This window comes from Typha angustifolia, chromosome 6 (assembly GCF_048772165.1).
Source record: "Typha angustifolia cultivar Huaian chromosome 6, ASM4877216v1, whole genome shotgun sequence".
NCBI lineage: Eukaryota > Viridiplantae > Streptophyta > Magnoliopsida > Poales > Typhaceae > Typha > Typha angustifolia.
In genome coordinates, this window is record NC_133244.1 from 2,170,891 (window position 1) to 2,193,857 (window position 22,967).

A 22,967-nucleotide genomic window follows, 5' to 3' on the forward strand; every position below is an offset into this window, starting at 1 on the left:
GAGGCTACAATCCATATAACTTATTTTACAATACTAAAACCAATAAAAAAAATATAATCAGATCTTTACTAGCTCCTCCATAGACTCGAGGCCAACTACTAATCTGAAAAATGTTTTCACTAAAAGATAATGAGTATAAAACCCAGTAAGTATGCATCCTTACAGTCTAAAAATATGATAGAGAAGGATGTCACATGATATATATGTATGCCAATATGATCATAATAATATGTCAATGCAAACATATTCATATTAATAATTCACATGTATTAATAAAAGAATATATGATATGCATCATTTAAATTATCAAATCATTTATATCAAGCTCACACTAAGCCACAGCCATAATTATCATAATATGCTCAAAGAGCTATCCACCACATAATAAATATATGCTCACACATTATGTCAAATATCAAGGAGGATAGACATCTAGCAGTAATGCCGCCCATACATGCCTAGCGGCATTGCGTATGACTGATTATCTGTGGCCACTAGGCTGAGGACTCCAGTCGTAAGCCCATATCATCCAACATAACAAAATCATCGCATATAACAAAATTATTGCTCACAGTGAAAATAAAAGTACACTACTTGTAGACACCCTGACTCTACGTCATCGGGTACCACAAGGTCTACGACCCCTACCTCTCAAGCATAATTTCAAATCACTTAGTGTCTAACCTCTATACTCGATAGTGTTATGCCTACTTAAACCGATGCATACGATGCTTGATAGTCTCCTCCTAACTGCACGATCTTAAGAATTTGGGTTGATCTTTAGATTGTTGCACTCTAATTATTCTTGAATCTATCAACTGGTATCAGAGCGAGGCTAACCTCGGACGTATCATTGATGAGGATGACTCAAGCGATGACTTTTAGAAGGCAAACGAAAGATCTAAACGTAACGGACAAGAGCGCAAACATTGAAACACTAAGGCGTGAAGCACGGAGAGCGAATATTTCCACGGAAAGTCCAATGACTACGAAAGGCCTAGTTTCTGCATTGATGGATACATTGGCACTAACCAACATGATCTTAGAAAGGTTAGTGAAGGCCAGTGATGAGAACAAGGAAGACCACCGCACCACTCGTGAAGCAATTCATGTGATTGATGCTGGAATGCAGGGAGACCTCAACACATCGGCGTCAAACATCGGGTTTGGTTAGCTCTATTGATGAACACGTCATCCACCACCACGAGCCAATTCTTCCACACCCCATGGCTCGAGAGGCTCTAGTTATCCCTAGACCAGTGCAACCCGAGGAGAAACCTAGGGTTCGAGTGCGAACTTTACCTAAAGATGATGAGGAGTGGGTGGAGTATGATGAGGTGGAACACCGGCGTGATTTCATACAGCAAAGAAAGGACGCATACTGGCAACAACAACACCCTCCCGCGGCTGGGCCGAGTCAAGGCTATGATCCTAATATTAATTTCGGGTCAACCAGTACGCCTTGATTTTCTAAAGTTTCAAACTAGCGATCCTCTTGATTGGATATACAGGGCCGAGAAAATTTTTTAGTTCTAAAGAATGCCGAAAGACTCTAAGGTGATGCTAGCAAGCTTTTATTTTGAAGGACCATCCTTTTATTGGTATCGGGGCGCTGCAAGGAATGGGTGGCTTGGGACATGGGCTGACCTTACAAGGGGCATTGTGAAAAGATTTAGGACTACTAGGTATGAAGATTTTAATGCTCTCCTTACTAAGATGGTACAACGAACTATAGTCATAGCATACCAAGAGGAGTTCAATCGGATTAGTGCACGATGTGATCCACCATGGTCGGACGCCTTGTTGAAATCTAACTTCTTAGCTGGGCTACGAAGTGAATTGCGGGCGGATGTTAAAGCTTTGCATCTAAGAACCTTAGAGGAAGCATATGAGGATGCCATCATTATGGAGAGGAAGCACTAGGGCTTGAGGAACCAAGGCAAAAACTCATGGTCCATCTAAGAACTGCGACAACCTTATCGGCTAGTTGAAGTAATTGGTATTGCAACAACAACTCCAAAGTTGGCTATTGGAAATCTAGGACCGAGAGCTCCACTCCGACCCTTCAATGATGTGAAGAGGAAATATAGAGCTCCTTTCCGAACTCTCACACCCGCCCAGTGGAAGAGCGGAGGGCAAAAGGCCTATGCTTTAGATGCAATGAATGTTTTACACCCAGTCATCGGTGTGCTAAATCAACGGGGAGCATTATGTTGATTGATGCTCAAGATGATCCAGAGGAGGAATTGGTCGAGGAAGAGGTTATGGAAGAGCTTCTTGAGGAGGCCCTAGAGGCATATGAAGAGAAGGATATCCAAGCTGAAATTTCAATGCACGCCTACTCTGGAATCGCTGTACTAGAGATGTTTTAGGTAGACGGGTTGGTCAAGAAGTACTGTGTACACATCCTTATTGATCTAAGAAGCACACATAACTTCAAAGATGAGCGCTTGCTGAGGAGGATTGGGTTGGATGCGGAGCCAACCAATGCATTTGAGGTAGCAATTAGTGATGGAACAAAATTGAAAGCTGATAGTTTGTTGCCGAGTGGAAATTTGGGTCCAAGGACATGAATTGATTGTTGATTCATATCCACTTGCCTTGGGGGGGGGGGGGGTTTGCTGATCCTGGGTATGTTACGATCCTTCCTCGGCTATAGGCTCTGATACCAGATTGATACGAACCCTCTTTTGGTGCTATGGCTCTGATTCAAGATTAATACGATCTTGCACGGAACTTTGAGATCAGATCCCGAAATATCCCGCCGTTGGATCGCTGTGAAATTTTGATATGTTGTAGGCCCGGAAAAGAGCTTTCCAACGGATCTAGTTTCAGGCGAATCGGAGATGGGGATCTCGAAATATCGTTCGTTTAGTGGACGAACGTCAGGATACTCTGTTTTTGGATTCCGTGGATGAAGGCACGAAATCCTGGGTAATGGTGGATTGTGGAGGGCCGGTGTTGATGGGGTGGCACCGGTGTAAAAGTGATGGTGGAAGGGTTATGGATGATGGAAAGGTTAGGGATAGCGATGGATAAATTGGAAGAAGGGGGAGAAGAGGGCCACTCCTAAGGGACTAGGGTGATTGGCCTGTCGAGGGAGATTAGAAGCGGCGTCGCCGGGGAGATTGAGGGAACGGGAGCGAAGAAGATGAAGGAGGCAAGGCAAACTCAATTCTCAATCATTCAATAATAATTTTGGTTGCCCTACACATACTTTTATAGGCTAACCAACAACTCAATCTTATCCTAAAACACAATCTTATCCTAAAACTCAATCTTATCCTAAAACACAATCTTATCCTAAAACTCAATCTTATCCTAAAACTCAATCTTATCCTAAAACTCAATCTTATCCTAAGGTAAATCCAAACTTGAGACGATGTCGGTGAAGTCCGAATCGTATCAGGGTACTCAGTGGTTGCAAAGTCTAGGATCTGTGACGTTCGATGTTCGCAATATGTGGATGACATTAGGAGAAATGGTAAGGTGGTGCAACTAAATGGGGGTGAAAACACAATCTAATCCCATATTGCAACCTATGCGGGGCTACCACAGCCAAGGGAGTTGGCCTATCTCTTTCAGATGTCTCCATCAGAAATGGAACTTCCATTAAGCTTGTGTAAACCCCAAGAATCGTTATCATTGCTATCTAAATTCTCTATATTGTTTGAAGAGCCACAAGGACTATTGTCGTGTAGAAATTTAGACCACAAGATAGTCATTGTACCAGGAGATGAGCTAGCTATTGTACGACCATATCAGTATCCTACATATACAAAACGAAGAGATAACAAAGCTAGTTGCCGAGATGCTTAAACAAGGAATCATTCAACCTAGCAATAGTGCTTACTCCTCACCAGTTTTGCTTATGGACAAGAAGGATGGTTCATGGCATTTTTGTGTCAACTACCGAGCACTCAACGCCATAACTATCAAGGTCCGTGATACACTTAGTTAGGATCTTTTCTTATTGCATTAGATATTTATTTTTATTAAAATAAAATTCTTGTAGGTTGCGTTCGAACGCAGAAGGGGGCGTGTTCGAATGCTCTTACGAATGCCTGCATCAGGTTCGCAAATACAGAGAACATAGATTGTGTGTTCTAACATGGTTTGGTGAGTTCGAACGCCCGCATTTGACGCTTGCATCACGTTCATACATACAGAAATGGAGCTTTTGGTGCGTTCGAACGCGATCGGGCACGTTCGAACGCGATCGACGAGAATCCTCTAGAATTAGGGTTTCATATTGTTTTAGGACTTATTGGCTAGCCTCTATAAATATGTGGATGGCAACCAACTTTATTATGCTATTAGATTATTGATTTCTTGCCTCCTATCTTCTCTAAACTCTCTCTCTCTCTCGTCCCTCTTCACCATCCTTCCACCCATACCGTTGGTAAGGTTTCTCCTAACTTCTAATCTTCCTCGACTGTCAAGTCACCCCTCTTCTTTGGGATCTCGACCACTTCGTTCCCTTCGTCTATATCCCTTAATCACATCTACCATCCACCTTCATCTCCATACCCATCCATAACCCTAACATCCACTCCACCCGTCACCACCACCATCACCCACATTATTCTGTGTTCTCGTTCCTGCTATAGTTTGAATCTGTAAAGGGCATAAATACAAAAGTTGTAGATCAGGAAGTTACGGATCTAACCCAATTGGTTTTGTAATTTTACAGCTACCGCAAAATATCTGACGAATATTTTCGCACAGTTGTATAAACTGATTCCTTTAATACATTCAGATCTTGAAGGAATCGTTGCGAAGCCTATCTTTGGTTCTAGAATCTATCAAGTGGTATTAGAGTAGGCAAACCTCAGACCTCCATTAATGGTTGAAACAAGGAAGATGACATCAACAAGGAGGCCTATGGAGAGCACATCGACAAGGGAAGATTCAATCCACGATGACTCTTACCTTGAGGCCGATTCCTTTGGAGCGACCACGGCAGGACCGAGTCAACCAACATCTATGGGTGAGAATATGGATAAACTTAGGGGCATGTTCCAAACATTATTGCATAGGGTTGACAATATGCAAAAGGATCACAATGAATTTAAGAAATATATCGTGAACCGATTGGGTTCGTCATCTCCTCGACGACGATCGAAGTTTCAAGAAGAACCATCGGTGGGACCTCATCGAACAAATACCCCACAGGTCCAAGTGCGTCATATGAGTATGGATGATCCCTTCTTACCTATGCCTACACATCATCCCCCACCTCCGTTACAAAATCCAAAACCGACGGTGGTGGAACTCGAGAGGCGAGTGGACCGGTGCGCTTTGTATATGAGGAGGATTGGCACTATTTGGATGAGGTTGATCCCTATAGAGAAGGTGATCAACATGCCCAAAAGTTTAGACTTGAACCAAGAATCTTTCACGAACCCGACAATGCTATTCGGGGGAGAACCGCATGCTTGGACTTTCTAAATTCTAAGGCGGTGATCCAGTGGATTGGGTGTTTCAAGTTGAACGATATTTTGATTGTTAAGGTATAGTAGAAGATGCAAAAATCGAGATGGCAAGCTTTCATCTCAAAGGAACAGTATTGCATTGGTATAGATCGGTTACTCGTTGTGGTGGATTTATCGAATGGGCTGATTTTTGTAAGAGAATTACACGTAGATTTAGGACAGCAGCATATGAAGATTTTACTGCCACATTAAGCAAGATGGTTCAGAGGATGACCTTATTGGAGTACCAAGTTGAGTTTGAAAGAGTTAATAGTCGTTGTGAGCCACTGTGGCCCGAACAGATATTGATGAGCACATTTATTTCAGGGTTGTGGGATGAGATACAGACGGATGTTCGTGCTTTATATCCTACTATTCTTGAGGAGGCCTTTGAGAAGGCCGTGAGAATGGAACAAAAGTATAGGGCTCTAAAGATAACAGCGAAAACCAATTGGGGCAACCGAGATAGGCGGTTTGCACTTAGAATGCCGGTTGGAAATTCTACGGTTTTAAAAATAGCGGCTAGAAGTACTAGACCACGGCCACCTTTTAGACCTTTTTTAGATGTTAGAGGAAGCACTAGACCCCCCGTTCGAACTCTCACACCTGCCTAGGTGGAGGAGCGCAGAGCAAAGGGCCTTTGCTTTCGACGTGATGAGTGTTTCACCCCCGGTCATCGATGTTCTAAACTGATCGGGAGTGCGATGCTTATCGATGGTCTTGAGGAGGATGATGAGGTTGTTGATGATGGAGATTGTCCAGAGGAGGTCCATGAGGAGGCCATTGTGGAGGGTGTGGAGGAAGATATCCAAACTGAAATATCGATGCATGCATATTCGGGTACTTTCACACCGAGGACATTATAAGTAGACGGACTCGTTAGAAAGCATTGTGTGTACATCCTCATCGATTCGGGGAGTACACACAACTTTCTAGATGAGAGATTAGTGAGGAAATTAGATTTGGATATCGAATCGACCACAAGATTTGACGTTGCTATTGAAGACGGCACAAAGCTTAGGGCGGAGAGCTTGTATCGCCAGGTCGGTATATGGGTACAAGGACACAACATCATTGTGGACTTGTATCCGTTGGCACTGTGAGGAGCGGACATTATCCTTTGTGCTCAGTGGTTACAGAGTTTGAGACCCGTCACATTTGATTTTCAGAGCATGTGGATGAAGTATAAACAAGGAAACAAAGATATGCGGCTTGACGATGTTTGGTCTTTGCTGATTCCTACAATGCAGCCTATGGTGGGGCTGCTTTGTGCATATGATTTGGCTTATCTTCTTCAGTTAGGACCAGTAGGAGATGAGCCTCAAATGAGTTCAGGTACTATCATTGAATTGTCTAATTTATTAGATAACTTTTTTGGACTGTTTGAGGAACCATAGGAGTTGCCACCAAGGAGAGCAGCGGACCATCGCATAGAGATTGTACCTAGAGCTACACCGGCGAACGTGAGGCCATATAAGTATCCACAAGTGCAAAAAGAAGTTATCTCAAAGATGGTAGCCGAGATATTGCAGCAAGGTCTCATTCAACCAAGTCATAGCTCATACTCATCCCTCGTGCTATTGGTGCAAAAAAAGGATGGTACATGGCGCTGTTGTGTCGACTATCGGGCACTAAACGCCATTACCGTCAAAGATCGGTGTCCTATCCCGGTTATCGAGGAGTTGCTGGACGAGCTTGTAAGGATGACTATATTTTGTAAGCTTGACTTAAGGGCCGGGTATCATCAAATTAGAGTTCACCCGGCAGATGTGCATAAAACTGCATTTCGAACTTCGAATGGGCATTACGAGTTCTAGGTGATGCCTTTTGGTTTCACCAATGCTCCAGCTACCTTTCAAGGTCTCATGAATGATATATTTTGGCTTCATTGCGAAGGTATGTCTTGGTATTTTTTTATAATATTTTGATGTATAGTAGGACTGAATTGGAGTGTTGGCAGCATTTGGAGGACGTGCTTAATTTGTTGAAGCAAAACTAATTGAAGATCAAAAAGTCTAAGTGTCTATAAGGAGTACCAAAAGTAGAGTATTTAGGCCACATCATTTCAGCGGATAATGTAGCGGCGGATCTACAAAAGGTTGCATGCATGACCGCTTGGCCTATTCCTACTATTACCACCAAATTAAGAGGATTTTTGGGGCTGACTGGATATTATCGCCTATTCATTGTCGGATATGGTAATATCACTGCTCCTCTCACTTCTTTGTTGAAAAAAGACTCTTTTAGATAGACGGATGATGCCACTATATTCTTTGAAAAATTAAAAATAGTAATGACAACGTCACTTTAGTGCTATGCATCGGGTGTTGGCATAGGAGCTGTACTAATATAAGAAGGATGTCCTATTGCTTATCTTAGTAAGGCTTTATTTCAAAAATCTCAACAATTATCGACTTATGAGAGAGAGATGTTGGTAATTCTGCATGCGGTAATAATGTGGAGGCCTTATTTGATAGGTAGACGATTTATTATCCAAACCGATCAAAAGAGCCTTCCATACTTTATGGGACAGCGCATACACAGTCCAGCATAGCAGAAATGGGTCACAAAATTTCTAGGGTATGATTATGAAATCCAATAGAAGAAGAGAACAGAAAATAGAGCGACGAATGCACTATCGCGCCAACCTGATACGCCCGAGCTTGTAGACTATTCATCTCCTATCTTTCCCTTTCTTGACGAGCTGAGGTATGCATGTACATCTAACCTAGATATTTTAAGATTGTTGTATGAGGTGATGGATGATTCGGAGCACCATCTAGAGTAAGTGAATCGAGGTAGTTTGTTGTTGGGTTGGATCGCGGATGCATTTGGGTGCCCACAAATGGTAGATTGCGGCAGAAATTGTTGGAGCACTTCCACCAAACTCTAGAGGCCGGTCATGAGGATGTCTTGAGGACTTATAGGAGGATATCTTAGAGTTGCATGTGGCTAGGATTGAGACGAGATGTGAGGAGTTTTGTCTGTGCTTGCAAAGTCTTTCAAAGGGCTAAGGCAACCGCCTTGAAACCGGCCGGATTACTTCAGCCTTTACTTATATCAGACCATGTTTGGGAGGACATTTATATGAATTTTATAGAGGGTCTTTCGCTGGAACATGGATATTCTGTTATCTTTGTAGTGGTTGACAGATTGAGTAAGTATGAGTATTTTTTGGTATTATCACATCCATTTTCAGCCAAGTCGATGGCTAAATTTTTTGTTAGAGATTTTACTCGGTTACATGGCATGCCACGCACGATTATCTCAGATCGTGATTGTGTATTTGTGAGCGACTTTAGACGGAGTTTTTCAAATTGCAGGGGACTCAATTAATCTTCAATTCGGCCTACTATCCACAGACGGACGGCCAAACCGAGGTGATCAATCGAAGCATTGAGCAGTATTTGAGATGCTTTGTTGGAGAGATGTCGAGAGGATGGTTAGAGTTCTTACCGTGGGCGGAGTGGTCTTACAACACTGCCTACCATAGCATCATTAGCATGAATCTATTAGAGATGCCACATTGAGGAGGTTGCATGCTCATCTTAAACTTGCTCAAAACCGTATAAAGCAACTTTATGATCGTTGCCATAGGGAGCAAGAGTTTGACATCAGCAATTAGGTGTTCGTGAGGGTGTAACCGTATCGACAAGTGACCTTGCGTCCGATGAGTAACTAAAAGTTAGTACATTGATTGCTACTTTGGTCCGTTTTAGGTGTTGAAGCATATTGGTCCAGTTGCATATCGTTTGGAGCTGCCGAAGAGGTCGAGAGTGCATCCTGTCTTCCACGTTTCATTGCTGAGAGAGCGCATTAGAGATCATGAGATCGTTGGATCAGTTCTACCGGAGCAATTAGAAGAGATAGAAATCGTAGAGCTAGTTCGTGTACTTGCTAGACGCTGATGATGATATGGTACCAGATTGAAGATGCAGATTCTAGTTGAGTGGCATGGCAAGCCATCTGATAAGGCGACATGAGAGTTGGAGACTAACATTTTGGAGCGTTTCCCCAACTTTTCACCTTGAGGGCGAGATGGGAGAAGTGTGGTGGGCTGATACACTTAGTTAGGATCTTTTCTTATTGCATTAAATATTTATTTTCATTAAAATATAATTCCTATAGGTCACGTTCGAACGTAGGAGGGGTCGCATTCGAACGCCTTTGCGAATGCCTGCATTATGTTCACAAAAATAGAGAATGCATATTGTGTGTTCGAACGCGATCGGGCGAGTACGAACGCCCGCGTTTGAATGCCTGCATCGCGTTCCCACATACAGAGATGGAGCTTTTGGTGCATTCAAACGCGATCGGGCGTGTTCGAACGTGATCGACCGGAATCCTCTAGAATTAGGGTTTCATATTTTTTAGGACTTGTTGACTAGCCTCTATAAATATGTGGATGGTAGCTAACTTTATTATGCTATTGAATTATTGATTTCTTGCCTCCTATCTTCTCTAAACTCTCTCCCTCCTCCCTCTTCACCATCCTTCCAACTCTACCGTTGGCAAGGTTTCTCGTAACTTCTAATCTCCCTCGACTGTCGAGTCACCCCTCTTCTTTGGGATCTCGACCACTTCGTTCCTTTCGTCTATATCCCTTAATCACATCCACCATCCACCATCTCCGTACCCATCCATAACCCTAATATCCACTCCACCCCTTACCACCACCATCACCCACGTTATTCCATATTTTCGTCCCTTCTATATTTCGAATCTGTAAAGGGAGTAAATACAAAAGTTGTAAATTAGGAAGGTATGGATTTAACCCAATTGGTTTTGTAATTTTTTGACTACTAGAGAATATCTGACGAATATTTTCTCATGGTTGCACAGACTGGTTCTTATATTACATTCAGATCTTAAAAGAATCGTTGCATAACCTATCTTTGGTTCCAGAATCTACCAGTCCGATACACAATCCTAGTGATAGAAAAGTTATTGGATGAATTGACAAGGGCTTCTTATTTCAGCAAACTAGACCTTAGAGCTGGATATCACCAAATCCGAATTCATTCCGAAGATGTGCACAAAACAGGTTTTCGAACTCATGACAATCATTATGAGTTTCGAGTCATGCCCTTTGGATTGACCAATGCCCCGGTAACATTTTAAAGCCTAATGAATGACATATTTAGGCCACTCTTGCGCCGGTATGTGTTAGTGTTCTTTAATAATATCTTGGTGTATAGTAGAAGTTTTGAAGATCATTTGAAACATTTACATGAAGTGCTAAAGCTGCAAACTCCTTGAAAATTAAGATGTCTAAATATTTGGGGTGTGAGAGGAAAGTGGAATATTTAGGGCATATCATTTCAGTAGAAGGTGTAGCAGCCGATCCAAGCAAGGTTAAGAGTATATGACTGATTGGCTGATTCCAAGGAATGTTTGTGAACTACGTGGGTTCCTTGGGTTAATAGGTTACTACTGCAAATTTGTTGTTGGGTATAGTAAAATTGCAGCACCACTCACCACCCTTTTGAGGAAGGATTTCTTTGTGTGGAGCAACAAGGGGACGGTGGCTTTTGAGGAATTAAAATCTACTATCATTTCATGCCTAGTTTTAGTGTTGTAAGATTTCCAAAAAGAGTTTGTTGTTGAAGGTGACGCATCCGGAGTGGGAATAGGCGCTGTCCTAATGCAAGGGGCAGACCTATAGTATTCTTGAGTAAAGCTTTGTCCGGTAGATCACAACAACTCTCAACTTATGAGAAAAAGATGTTGGCGATTATTCACGCTATGTCAAAGTGGAGGCCGTATTTGGTGGGACATCACTTTATCATCTACATTGACCAAAGGAGTTTGCCATACTTTAGGAGTTAGTGGATACACACATCAACATAGTAGCGGTGGGTGACAAAGCTTTTGGGGTATGACTATGAGATACAATACAAAAAGGGAACAGAGGATCGAGCGACAGATGTTTTTTCACGCTAGCTGATTGGAGCTGAATTGGTGGCTTTTTCTATGCCTTATTTTCCCTTCCTCGAGGAGTTGAGGAGCGCAAGTGTTGCTAACCCATGTATAAAAGAGTTATTAAAGGAGATTCGAGCTGATCCGAAGCATCATCCGGAGATAGAGGACCGAGACAGTTTATTGCTTGACCATGGGTGTATCCGAGTGCCCGCGGATCCATCATTGTGGTCCAAACTGCTAGAACACTTCCACAACACCCCTGAAGCAGGTCATGAAGGTGTTCTAAGGATGTACAAGAGGCTATCTTATAGTTGTACTTGGGCCGGAATAAAGAAGTATGTCAAGGCACACGTGAGGGCATGCGAGACATGTCAAAGAGCAAAGACAAAGACCTTGAAGCCCGCTGGACTTCTACAACCCTTGCTTGTACCGGATTGTGTTTAGGAGGATATCTCTATGGATTTCATAGAGGGGTTGCCATTGGTACATGGGTATTCAATTATCTTTGTGGTAGTGGACAGGAGTAAATACTCTCATTTTCCAGCCTTGGCGCACCCTTTTTCTACCAAATCGGTAGCCGAATGTTTCATCCAAAATGTCGCCAAACTTCATGGGATGCCTTGCTTAATTATTTCGGATCGTGATCATAGATTCATTAGTGAGTTTTGGACTAAATACTTCAAGTTGCTGGGCACCAAACTGAACTTGAGTTTGGCATACCACTCGCAAATCGACGGGCAAGTAGAGGTGGTTATTAGGGGAATTGAGCAATACATTCGGTGTTTCGTCGGTGATCATCCTAAACGCTGGTTGGAGTATTTTTCATGGGCTGAGTGGTCGTATAATACTTCTCATCACAGCAGCACCAGCATGACCCCATTCGAGGTAGTATATGGACAGGCGATACCGATGTTACTTGGGTATGATTTGGCAGCTTCGTAGGAACAGACTGAGGTTGATATGGTATTGATAGATTGTGATGCTACTCTTAGGAGGTTGTAGATGCATATGTGAGCAGCCCAGAATCGAATGAAATAAATGTATGATCAGCATCATCGCAAGAAGGAGCTTAGTGTGTGTGACATGGTGTTTGTACGAGCTCAACCCTATCGTCAAATCACCTTGCATCTAATTCAAAACCAGAAATTGGCATTCAAAATTTTTGGTCCATTTCGAGTTTGTGAGCATATTGGACAAGTCGCTTACAAACTTGAGCTATCAGTGGAGTCTAGAGCACACCCATTGTTTCATGTTTCGTTATTGAAAGTGAGGATTGTGCCAGATCAAGTTGCGGGGTCAGTTTTACTCGAACCTGTGGAGGATTTGCAACAAGTGGAGCCGAAATGGGTACTAGCACGACAACGAAGATGACATGGTTTGAGGCTAGAGACAGAGATCTTGGTTGAATGGTTGGGCAAACAATCCGATAAAGCATCATGGGAGCTTGAGTTTAGGATCATCGATCGATTTTTCGACTTCACACCTTGAGGGCAAGGTGGAGGAAACATGGTGGGTTGTTACGATTCAACTAGTTATGACTTTTATTTTTGAGAAATTGCTTTTGTTTTGAGAAGAATAGAATTTCTAGAAGATTTCTGGTAGCCGCATTCGATCCCAACTATCGAACGCCTGCATACGTTCACAAAAACAGATAACATGTTTAGTGCATTTGAATGCCTGCACACGTTCGCAATAATAGAGAACGTGAAATCCATGTTCAGCTGCGTTCGAACGCAATCGGCGAACTACATTATCTTAGGGTTATCTTTTAATTATTTTGTTGATAGGTTACTCTAAATATGTGGAAGGCAACCTAATTAAGGATTATTGATAAAATATTGAAGTTTCCTTCCCAACTCTCTCTCTTTCCTCCAACGACATCCAATCTTGGACATTGTCTTCTTCCTTTCTCAATCTGACCGTGCCCCCTTGCCTCTCAAGGATCAGTCTATTCTCTCCCCCTTCATCTAGCTTTATGCTCTACCCACCACCATAACCACCAAATTCCACAAAACCTAACCATTATTTCCCTATTCCATTACTTATGTTATCCCACGCCACCATCTATCCCATGGTCAGTATTTTTCCCATAACTTTTGATCCACAAGTCAAATCAACATGATCTCGATTGCGTCGGAATCCTTACTTCAAGAGGGACAATTTATTTAAGTTACAGATCTATCGGATAGTTAGATCTCCCACAAATCTCTTCTAAAGTTCCGCCTTAAGAAGAATTTGGGTTGATCTTTAGATTGTTGCACTCTGAGGGCTAGTGGACCCATTGGTGACATGCCATGGCCGTCGTTGCAGCCACTCGAGCCCGAGCCCAATAATTGGTTTCCACCGTCGCCATGAGGACTAGCCAAGGGCGGACTGTCGGTGACCCATGACCGAACCTAACCACCGTCGCACCCCATTCAACCTATGGCGACGCCCCTAGGACGAATTCCAAATTTAGCTCTAGGATTAGGGTTGGGTTATTTGAATGAAGGTGATGAAGTGCACAATTTCCTAGGCAGGCCAAATTTTTGTGAATCGGTTCGACTACCTCGTGCAAACTAGTTTGGAACCCATGAACATGACCCCAAGAACGAGCATGAGTACGAGCCCAAGGATGAACAGTGGAATGACCTAGCTGGCCCACGTTATTAGACTAAACCAAACCCTCGTGCAACTCGGGTGCATCATGAGTTGAACCCGTGGGCCTATGACCCACGTGACCAGCCTCAACCATGAGGTCACGTCACCAACGATGACAGACCACATGATAGGATCCAAGTTCAGACTGTCAAACTTGATTTCCTAAAATTCTCTAGAGGAGTCCCGTTAGATTGGACTTATCTAATAGAACAGTTTTTCACGTACCCTAGCACGCTCGACCACCAGAAGGTCTACCTAGCCTCATTCCACTTGGAGTGCGTGGCGATTAGGTGGTATTAGTCAGTTGACCAGACTTAACCATTCGAGTCTTGGTAGGACTTTGCGGATGCAATTTGTGCTCGGTTCAGTGCAACCTAATACGAGCTTACCAAGAGAAATTTGACTAAGCTGACTCAGTCAAATAATTTGAGCTTACCGGGAGAAATTTAAGCGGATATGCAATCGAGTTACTAACTGGTTTGACTCAACCCTGAAGAGTATCTTCATTAGTGGGCTTAGACCTGACATTCAAGCTGAGGTCAAGGCTTTGAGGCCCACTACTTTTGATGAGGCTTTCTCCTTAGTTGTTCTGATGGAGTCCAAGTTGAATCAGTTGAATTAGATCTGCAAGGAGGAGAGAAGAAAGATGGCCCAAGCTTACGACCCACTAGAGATGGCATCTGCCCCGACTCAGCTTGCACCGATGGCTCAGCCTAATCGATAGATGATCTCGCGCTGCTTTGTACCCAACTACTTGGAAAGCGTCAAAGAAAGGCTTGTATTTTTACTATGATGACTGATTTACCCCTAGTCATAAATACAAGTGCTAGCCATCCCATGTCATGTTCCTAGGCAAATTTGAGGAAGATGAATATGAATTCACTGATTGGCATGACAAGTTGTATGAGTACAAGGACGTAAAAGACTAGTCACCTTGAGAACAAGGTGTTGGAAGCGTGGTGGATTGTTACGATCTGACCACATAGGTTAAGTCGAATAAAGTTAGTTACTTAGCTTTATCTTAATGTATTAAATTTTAAATAAATTAGATAATCCGTATGTAGATCCAATTCCCTAGGAATTTTTACTCCTATAAATAAGAGTGGACATGTGTTTGATAAAAGCCGTAGAAGCATCCCGATCTTCCAAACCTTAACCTCCTTCCTCCACCAGTAGCCATCCTATCTTACGGCCGTCCACCTCCACCCTTAGCCATCTACCACCCTCCGACGATTGTCGCAACATCAGTTAATTACTTTTCTGCCCTACTTTGACCTTGCTCTACTATTTTAATCATAACTTTCCATTCGGATCTCTGATTGACTTTATTCCAAAGCGATTAGATCCGAGACTCTTGAGATTACTACTCTTAAAATCTTAGGATCATCCTACAGACAGATCATTCCAAATCTAGTTTGTAGCAAGTCGGTAACTAATCGTTGTTGAAATCTTGGTTGGGAAAGGGATGAGTTGGAGAAGAAGAGATGGGAAACAAAGAGATCCCCTTAAAAAAAATTGGAGAAGAATAATAGGAAAATAAATCTAAGGTTTAAAAGATGATAAACCTAAAATTTAATTGGGCATTTCGGATGTTTATCACCCACAAAAATAGAAAAACGTGGAGTGGGAAAATATGATACTGTACCGCATATGCCATGCACGTTTTTTTTGGTACAGGATGTTACAGATGGGAACTAGAGAAGTGTTAGTGAATATTTTAAGCATCCTTTAAGATCGAATCTACCCTATGCTATGAATATAATTACGTAGAAAATTAAACTTAGAGAGTAATCACAAAAAATGTATTAATAATAAGATGAATTTGCAAACCACCCATTGATACCCTTGACTATATGTAAGATTTGCTTGAACTTGTCATATACTGGCACCTTAGGGAGTGTTTTGTTGCAAAGAAGTGAGGGATGTCAAGTGGTAATTTTAAACTGCCACAATTTTTACTATTTTTGATTGAAGATAGAGGTGTAACTGAGTCAAACTTGATCGAACCCGGCTCTAATCAAGCTTGAATTAAAATTAATTTCAAGCTTAAATTTGTGATCAAGATTGAACTGAAATCATTTCAATTCGAGCCAATTTTAAACTCGAGCCGAGCTCAAGCTTAAACCACCTGATCAAGTAGTAATTTCAAACCTTATTAATTCAAGCAATTTTCGAACCTGAGCAAGTTGGAATCAAACTTCAAATAAAGCCTAATTGAACTATAAAGATATTGATATTATCACAATTAACACTATTTAGTGATAAAGAAGACTAATTCATAGAACTAGACTATGTTTATCAACTATGTAAATCGTCTAATCTAATTCAGAGAAATCAATTTTTGACTTACAAATGAAGATAAAGAAGATTAATTTAGAGAAATTCAAATTGCGTCTATGCATTCAAAATTGAAAACTACAACTTACAACCACCACAAAATCTGGCAGACTGGCAAAGCATTAGGCATTCCAAAATCCCAAATCCAGTATGAGTTCCTTCTCCCAACTACTAAAGAAAGAGGATAAAGTAAAACTACCAAAATACCTATCCGGAAAGGGTCGATGGCTCGAGGTAGAACGAAGTGCCTAGGTGCGGAGGTGGACGTCCTTATTTTTGACCAAATCCACATGCTCTCCATAGAAGAGAGTCCACTCTCAACTCTACTTCCTAGTTACATGCAAAGCAAGCATGTGACCCCCTAAATTAATATTTATGTTTTTCTACTTTAAAGCCTTTTTTTTTATAATATAGATACCTTTTGAAAAGAAGTTTTTAAATACCTTCAAACTAAACTAATTATTAAAATTTCATCAACTTAGAATGAAAAAAATTACCTTTATTTTTTTATTTTTTGTACACTCTTTTGAGTTAATAATATTTATTTCTTCATGTCTAGAACTAAAGATTTTAATTTGTATTTATCATGAAAGGTAGATATGCAATAGCAATAACTTTTAAGGATATAGATATAAAAGGGTATGCATAGAAATAAAAAACTTTAGATTGGGTAAAAATGTAAACAAGTCCTTTCATTTTTGTTTTGAAGTTTTAACTTTTCTAATTTTAATTTTTCAACCAAATATAAAAATTTAAAAAAAATCATAATTTCAATCCCACACTCTTATTATAAGAAATTCAGACTATGCCGACAATTAAAAATACAACTATAAATAGCCAAAATATTATAGATCAACACTAGTATTTCGTCAAAAGTCACTTAAACTCATGTTGGTGTAAGTCAACATGGGCATTTTTATTTCATTTAGTGGCATTTAATATGTGCCAGTGAAAGTGGTCAATAGTGGAATCTTTTAGAGGCATTTCATGATTGCTAATCAATATAATAATGCAAAATGGCGACATTATTTAGCGGCATTTGCCAAATGTTTGTGTCGATCAATTTAGTGTCATTTTATTACGATCCGACCACATGGATTAAGTCGAATCGAGTCAAGATAGTTAATTAGCTTTATCTTATTGTTTGAATTTTAAATAAATCGGATAATCAGTATATGGATCTGATCCACTGGAGATTTTTAATCATATAAATAGGAGTGGACATATATTAATAATTATCATTGAAGGAATTTGAGTTTAGTCAAATTATTATTTTCATCCTCATCTTTTATCATAGTTGTTAGATCGTCTTTATTTTTCTTGGAGTATATCATAGTCGTAAAAGTATTCCGATCTTCCAAACCCTAGCCACCTTCCACTACTAGCAGCCATCCTATCTTACGGTCGTCCACCACCACCTTTGGCTGTCCACCACCCTTCGATGACTATCGCAACATTGATTAATTACTTGTCCTACTTCGTCCTTACTCTACTAATTTAATCATAACTTTCCACCTGAATCTCTTATTGACTTCATTCCAAAGCCATTAGATCTGGTGCTTCCAAGATTACTACCCCAAAAATCTTAGGATCATCCTACAAATGGATCATTCCAGATTTGGGTAGTACATTGGCATTAGAGGTGACATTCCTAGGATGATGGTTAATATGCAATCCAAGACGTACGAGGAGGGATTGACCATGGAGGACTAGAAACTCATCTTCTTTCTTGTGAGAGTTTCACGAGCTAACACGGACCGCTCTCTCCCCGCCACCACCACCAACAGTCGACAATGATGGTGATAAAGTTCATGAATGTTATGAAGTGCGTGATTTTCGAGGCAAGCTAGATTTTCGCAAATCGGTTCGACTACCTCGTGAGAACTAGTTTGGAACCCATGAACATAACCCTGAGCATGAGTATGAGCTGGAGGATGAATAGTGGAATGACCCAATAGGTCCGCGCTAACAAACTGAGTCGAACCGGCGTGTGGCCCAGGCACGACATGAGCCGAACCTGTGGGCCTATGGCCTACGTGACCAACCTCGACCACGAGGTCACTTCGCTTGCAATGACATACCACATTTTGAGATCCAAGCCTAGACCATCAAGCTTGATTTTCCAAAATTATTTAGGGGAGACAGACCTGCTTGATTGAACCTATCTAGCGAAGCAGTTTTTCACGTACCATGGCATACTCGACCACTAGAAGGTCTAGTTAGCCTCATTCCACTTGGAGGGTTTGACGATTAGGTGGTACTAGATAGTTGAGCAAACTCAACCATTTGAGTCTTGGTAGGATTTTGCAAATGCGATTTTTGCTTGATTTGGTTCGACCTAGTACGAAGACTTTCATGCCATGTTGACTAAGCTGACTCAGTCAATAATAGTTCAAGTTTACTAGGAAGAGTTCGAGGGGATATGCAACTGAGTCACTAACTACTCTAACTCATTCCTGAAGAGTACCTTCATTGGTGGGCTCAAGCCTGACATTGAGGTCAAGGCTTTGAGGCCCACTACTTCTGACGAGGCCTTCTTCTTAGCTATTATGATGGAGTCTAAGTTGGATCAGCTGAACCAAATCCGTAATGAGAGAAGTAAGATGGCCCAAGCCCTTAGCCCATTAGAGACTACATCTACTACGACTCAGCCTACGCCAACGGCTCAACCTAACTGACAAATGATCTCATGCCGTACCCAATGCCTTGGAAGTGCCCCAAAGAAAAGGCTTGTATTTTTTCTATGATGATTGATTTACCCCCTCGTCATAAATGCAAGTGCTAGCTAGCCCATGTCATGTTCCTAGGCAGACTAGAGGAAGATGAACTTGAATCCACTGATTGACACGATAAGTTGTACAAGTACAAGGACGTGAGAGACTAGTCACCTTTGGGACAAGGTGTCAGAAGCGTGGTGGATTATTACAATCCGACCACATGGGTTAAGTCGAGTCAAATCGAGTTAAGTCAAGTTAGTTAGTTAGATTTATCTTATTATTTAAATTTTAAATAAATTGGATAATCAGCATGTGGATCCAATCAGTTAGGGGTTTTAAATCCCATAAATAGGAGTAAACATATGTTGATAATTATCATTGAAAGAATATGAATTTAGCCAAGTTATTATTTTCGTCCTTATCTTTTACCGTAGTAGTTAGATCGTCTTTATCTTTCTAGGAGTAGATCACAGCCACAAAAGCACCTCAATCCTCTAAACCCTAGCCACCTTCCACCACCATCTATCACCCTATCTTACGATCATCCACCACCCTCCGATGACAGCCGCAATGTTGGTTTAACTACTATTCTGCCCTACTTCAACCTTGCTCCACTATTTTAACCATAACATTATATCCGGATCTCTGATTGACTTCATTCCAAAGCCATTAGGTCTAGTACTTCTGTGATTACTACTCTACAAAATCTCAGATCATCCTATAAATGGATCGTTTCAGGTCTGGTTCATAATACATTTGCATAAATGCTAGTCAAGAGCCTATCTTAGGGTATTTTGGTCATCATGAAAGACTATCATAAGTTGTCACATGTGTTATGTTTTATTTGTACTAATATAATTGGCAAATTGTGTTTTAAAATATAATTTTATTTATGTAATGTGTTTAGATTTTATATATGAGCATATGCACAAGTTATGACAAATTATGAAATATTTGTTGAAAAATATTAAAGTGGAGGATTAGTTTTAAAGTCAAAATAATTGAAATGATTTTAGAATTATTATTGAAGTGATTAAACAGTGTCACGATAGTTGAAGAAGTATGAAATTTTATTAAAAAGCATAGGAACAGGTACTCTAAATTCAACAGTCTAGTTTGCTGTTTGAATAGGGCGTTCGAACGCACTCTCGTGATACACTTAGTTAGAGTCTTTTCTTATTATATTAGTTATTTATTTTTATTAAAATAAATTTTCTATAGGTTGCGTTCGAACGCAGAAGGGGTCGCGTTCGAACGGCTTTGCAAATGCTTGCATCAAGTTCGCAAAAATAGACAACGCAAAATGCTCGTTCAAACGTGGTCGGGCACGTTTGCATCAATAGAAAACGTATTTTGTGTGTTTGAATGTGATCGGGTGCGATCGACGGAAGTCCACTAGAATTAGGGTTAATAATTGTTATTCTGACTTATTGGCTAGCCTCTATAAAGGTGTGGATAGCAGCCAAAATTATTATGTTATTGGAATATTAGTTTCTTGCCTCTCTATCTTCTCTCTATCCTAATCTCCCTCGTCCCTCTTCACCAACCTACTACCTCTACAGTTGGTAAGGTCTCTCCTAACCTCTAATCTCCCTCATCTATCGAGTCCTCCCTCTTCCTTGGGATCTCAACCAATTTTTTCCCTTCATCTTTATCCCTTAAACAACATCAACCATCCACTCTCTTCTCCATTATCATCTATAACCCTAACATCCACTCCACCCGTCACCACCACCATCATCCGTAATATATTATGTTTTCGTCCTAGTTGTAGTTTGAATCCACGAAGGGCATAAATACAAAAATCGTAGATTAGGGAGTTATGGATCGATTCCACTTGGTTTCGTAATTTACTGACTATAGGAAAATATTTGGTGAATATTTTTCCTTAGTTGCATGGACTACTTCCTTCAATAAATCTAGATCGTGAAGGAATCATTCTGTAGCCTATCATCTAGTTTCATTTGAAAGCACCCTGCAGCCATTCACACCATATTCGAATGCAAAATCAGGTGTTTGCACATACAGAGAACATGTTTTGGCCGTTCGAACATACTTGGACCGCATTCGAATGCACCCACGTAACATACATGTTTTTGAACTTCCAAGAGCCTTATCTTTTTAACCTATATAAAGGTTGGGATGCCCTAACTCTAAAGAGGTGGGTGAATGCTTTTGAAAATGAGTACTTGCAGGTACAATGTTCTTTCACCAATAAGGTTCATTTCTTCTATAACGCACTAAGCTTTTGTCTTAAGAGTTATCTAGATGAATGATCAATCTCGAGGGCTACTGAGATTGGAGATCAATCACGGGAAGTAGTGAATTTTTATGATTTATACCTAGAGTGATTCAATCTTAAGAAAAATAACCTAAGACTACAATAGAGACCCAAGGTAATTGAACCGAAAAGAAATCAATTTGAGAAGATATACAAAGTGGAACTTGAACGTGTCAAAACCCTCACTCAACAACTTGAAGAAGCTAAAAATAAGATGAAGACCACAGAAGCTGAATTAAAGTGATTATTGAAGGAGGTGACAATTCTAAAAGGAAAGAACAAACTGTACGAGATGTTAAAGGCTCAAATTTCTGGATAAGACAGATATGGGCTTAGATACACTAGTAATTCAAGTAATCACAAGACTATTTTTGTTTCTGTAGGTATCCAAAAGAGAAATAACTTGAATCTAACTTTTTAACCTACAAAGCAAACTTTGATGAACTTTACAAAGTCAAAGTTAAATCAACAACATGGTGAATCTTCAAAGGTGACAAAGGTAAATATGAGACACACTCCTCAACAAAAGGTAAGTAGAAAAAAGTTTATACCCACATATTTTTATTGAGGCATTCCAGGGCATATAAGAGATAATTGCAAATTATTGTAAAAACATAGAAGTGTTTTCATTTATGGGTTGAAATCTAGACAAATTTGGGTTTGGAAAGAAAACATTTTGACGCCTCTTCAGGATGATGCTATTGAGTAATCCTTTAGCGAGATATACTAGCTAAGAGGAGTTTAATTGATTATTGATATTCCCTAACTACATACTTTTGTGTATATATTTAAGTTTTTAGTCTTAGATATTTTTTGGATTGATTGATAATTTGTTTATTTTACGATTTCTCATTTTTATTTTTTACTTTGGATTATAGTTGGCTTTCTTTAAAAACTAAAAAAATGAGAAAATTAAAATCTCTGATACACTTATTAAATAAGATTGACTCTTATGATATAAAGTTATCTAATTATAGAGTTATTGTCACATCTATTAACATTTGGTATATTATCTCTAAGTATATTATTTACTCTTGAATATTCTTTATCACCTTCTATGCACATCAATTGTAGTTATTGTGATTCAATCTCTGTATGAGCATTATCTCATGCGATATTCTTTAGATATCTTATTCATTATGTTGACATTAACTGTTTGACTTTTTTTATTTAGTTTCACCCTCCTAATATTTCTCTTTAATAAAAGATTAATGCAAAGGGCTACTACGTGATTAGTGTAAAAACCATCTTAATAGTATCCAGTTTGACACCATGCCACCTTTATATCATTCATGAGTTATCTACATTTTTAATATGGTGCTTAGTAAGAAAGGAGCTACCTAACTCGTGTGTAAAAGTCATCATTGCATTAAATAGTTATTTGATATAAAAATAAGGGAGAGAAAAATAAAAAATAAAATAAAATAAATGTTGTTAAATTGAAAGGGGAGAATGTGAACAAAGTTTGATTTGACCTCAGTTTAGTGTCATTTCTGATGTTTGATATATTAGAATTGCCTTATGTTTTCGTGCTTTACTAGAGTGAATTATCAAGACACTACAATTGGATAATTTCTTTTGATAATTTTAAGCGAT